At 44.3% G+C, this 3,751-nt stretch overlaps 1 long non-coding RNA gene across 1 annotated transcript; it reads left to right on the top strand.

Moving 5' to 3' along the window:
- The first annotated feature begins 1,921 nt into the window (after positions 1-1,921).
- Positions 1,922-3,223, top strand: LOC116406748. Its single transcript, XR_004219790.1, has 3 exons — positions 1,922-2,035; positions 2,492-2,553; positions 2,668-3,223. It is a non-coding gene; the product is annotated as an uncharacterized LOC116406748 (long non-coding RNA).
- The last annotated feature ends 528 nt before the right edge of the window (positions 3,224-3,751 follow it).

The raw sequence follows: 3,751 nt of genomic DNA on the forward strand, positions 1-3,751 counted from the left end.
TTTGATTAAAATGGAGTCTATGGGAGATGTAATTTCTGTAATTTGGAACTTTCTGGATAATAGGTTTCCGGATAAGGGGTCCATACCTGTATTAGTGGTTTTTGTGCTTAAAAAATTGCAAAAATGCATGCTTTTTTCCCATGAAAAGTTTGAGTTTTAGCTAAAAAAAAAACAAAAAACAATAAATCATGGAAAAAATATGACAGCTAATAAATTCCCCTCTTAATACAATTTGATATTTCTGTTATGTTTTTGGAAAATAATATACATGTATTTTGCAGGTCATTTTTTACTGAGAAAAAAGTCTTGGAAGAATCTTCCACTAAATATTATAGGAAACATGGTCTGCCATCAGGCCTGGAGCTGTCAAGAGCTTGATAACATTCTGATTTCTTTAACTTTTTCATTGGAACTAATGTACCTTATGGATGGGCCTTTTTGGTGGTGTCCCATTGTGGGGGGGGGGGTTTGTAAGGGACTACTTATTTGTTTTCAGGGCCAGAACTAGGGGAGGCAGAAGAGGCAGCTGCCTAGGGTGCAAACAATGGGGGACGCCAGGCATGTACCTCTCCTGCCTACCCCTAGTCCGTGCTTCCTTGTAATGGCTTCCCCACTTGTCATTGCAGAGTAATGACCCCCCCCCCATGGCACACACACGGCGGTGAGGTTGCTGGGGCAAGGTGGCTGACTGGGTTGCCAAAGGTGCCCAGTCGGCTTGGCCCTCCCCTGAAAGGTAGAGTCCATTCAGGGCCCTGTGAGTTCTGATGGGGGCCCTGGTTCTAAGGATGCTTTTGTTTGTTTTATGTGAATCAGTAAGGGCGAGCTTGATTGGTCACAAAGTCTCACCATGCAGCCAAACACTATCACATATGTACCTGAGTATGTGATTGGCTGCCAGTTACTGGCATACCATGCATTATGACTGTGTGCAGCTCTGATTGGCTGAAAGCTGTTAGGGAAGGTGACTTCATGTCTCGTGACAGTGACAGTTATTTCATTTCTGGTTTCAGAGGTAAGTGCAGCAGATACCAACACTGGGGCAGGGGGGCATATTAAAAACAACAATACAAGGGGCAATTTGGGGTGGTTTGGCACCAATGATTTATAGTAGCTTGGGGAGTAGGGCCAAAATTGCCCCTTTGGCTCCAAAACTCCCCAAATTGGCCCCCATTGCCTCCTTTTGCCTGGGCAGATGCTTGTCATGAAGCTGTCCATTGGAAATGTCAGTTTGTCTTTCCAAATTACATTTGCTTGACAAGCAGGAAAAGGGGATTCATTTTAGGCAACTTTGCATTTCCCCCAAAAAGCATCCATGGGGGTACAGGGGGTAAAACTTCAGGGGGGACAAACCAATGATGGGTCTAAAACCTGGACTACAATTCCCAGCATCCTCTGTGGTTATAGTTCTAGGCAATGTGTGTTTGGTGTTTCTTGTTTACTTGTTGCTGCTTTGAACTGTTAAGCCATTTACTCTGCCTCTCTTTAGCAGTTAAATACCAAATTAATTTGGTTACTAGAGTCCCAATCATCCTAGAAACAGTTATTGGTCTCAGCACTAGAGTGGATGGTGGGTAAGGGAAGCCATGAGAAGAAAGACAATAGCACAAATCAGAATTAATGCCTAAAATAAGGATCCCTTGTGTTATGGGTGAAGGGGAACTTATCAGAGCAGGGCAGGTTATGAGAAGCCCCCATTGAGCAGGAAACATATTCAGTAGTGCAGTACCACTGGGAATGATACAGAAAAGGGAACGCCCAGTATGTATTGCTATGAATGGCAGAGAGGGCCCGACTCACAAGAACTTACAGTCTCTTCTCTCTATCTCTCTCCCCATAAAGTGAAATATCCGAGCGATTTAAGCGATTTGAGCGACTCGAGCGATTTTCAGTGACTCCCAGCGACAAAGAAAAAGATAAAGAAGACGACGCAGACAAAGTCTTTTTAAAGACTAAAAACTTCCATCAAGAGCAGAAGAACAAAAGAAGAAGAAGAAGAGGAAGAAGAAGAACCTGCCGGCCCCTTGTGGGTCATCTGGTAAGGAACTGTATTTTCCCCTCTGGAATATGTATTATATAGTAGATGAGGTTAAAAAAAAGATACACATTCATGAAGTTAACCTTTTTGCCTAGATAAAACCTGTATAACTGTTGGCTGATCCAGAGGTGGGTGGGGGCCCTGACAGGAATAATGGTCTGATTTCTGCACCAAATCAAATGGAAGAGATTGCTTGGAAATGGGCCAGGATCTGGGGGGGGGCAAGGGCTTGTGTTAGTGTAGCATAGTAATAGCAAACTATTTACATAAGGCCTTTATTTTTAATTGGAACCCCAGTTTCTGGTTGAAAAGGCTTATTATTAAAAAGGAGTAAATGTGCTGCTGTTATTACAGTACCCTATATCTGTTTCTTTATTGTGTTTATTTGGGGCTGTATTTAAATATTACATCTTTACATTAACTCTAACCTTCCCAAATCTCTGCTTTTATATACAGGGGCAGCAGAGATGGGCATGAGTGCCAGTAGCAGGCAGTACTATGAGTACCGCTATGGAAAGGTAAGCGCCCCTAGTGGTAATAAATACACATTGCTGTGCTATTTGGGCTAATTGTCACTCTCATTATTTCACTGGGATTAACTTAATGTCTTCTTGTTTCCTGCATTTCTCTAGATCTCATGGTGGATCCCCCTCATCTGGATGTCTTCGAGATCAGGGATTTTGAGGATCCACGCGCAGGCCCCTATTTGGAGGGCATTAGGGGCCAGATAACGGGTGACATCAAGATGGCCCTGTACGATCTGTGGATGGCAAGGGATTGCATTAAAATAACAAAATGGTGGCGATTCCTTCTCAAGGCCGAGTTCCGAGGGGACTATAAATATATTAAAGCCCACCTAAAAGGCCTCTATAAAGAACTAGAGGCTGTCAACAAGGCCATCCTGATGCGGGACAACGAGAGATATTAAGGTGCCGTATAAAATCTATGCTTTTCTCTCATCTTTCTATGGCCCTTCAAACATATTGGAAAAGGCACCTACTGACAGCACCACTACCAATTTCCTGGGTACCAAGTACAGTTGCACCTCTGTCTAGGTACCCTCATTAGCAGTAGGTAAGAACAACCGAATTCTACCAGCTGTGCCTCCACTACTGCCCAACACATTCCACCAGTGGTGCTACCCCTTCCAGCCGCCACTATTCCACCTGCGGTGCCCCCTACTCAATCCATTATATCTGGCCCCACTCCATGCGGCTGCAGGCCCTGCACTGCCCCTGTCCTTGATTATCAGTATGTGTATCTGTGCAGGCAGTTCACAACAGGCCACTTCACAAGTGGCAATCTGCAGGCTGAATGGTGGAAAGGCAATTCATCTGCAGCCTGGCCATGTGTTTGATCCCTGTTGTTTCCATCACTCCCATTTCCTTTAAGTATGGCGCATTGATCCTGGGAGCAAATCCGATTGCCGTTGAGGAGTCAGGAAGGAATTTTTCCCTCTAATGAAGCAGATTGGCCAAAGCTTCTCAGAGGTTTTTTTTGCCTTCCTCAGGACCAATAAAAAAGCGCAATGTATTATCTTTATCAACAATAAAGCTGTGACTTACACAGATTTACCACCAAGCGGCTCTGTGTGTTTTATTTTGGTAACTGGGCTCATTTGACAGGGGTAACACATTGAAGAGGAGGGAGTGGGAGAAGTCCTCGTGCGGGTATGGCTACTCCCCAGAGCATTCTCATACTGGGCTCACAGACTGA

The sequence above is a fragment of the Xenopus tropicalis genome, chromosome 8 (assembly GCF_000004195.4).
Source record: "Xenopus tropicalis strain Nigerian chromosome 8, UCB_Xtro_10.0, whole genome shotgun sequence".
Classification (NCBI taxonomy): Eukaryota; Metazoa; Chordata; class Amphibia; order Anura; family Pipidae; genus Xenopus; species Xenopus tropicalis.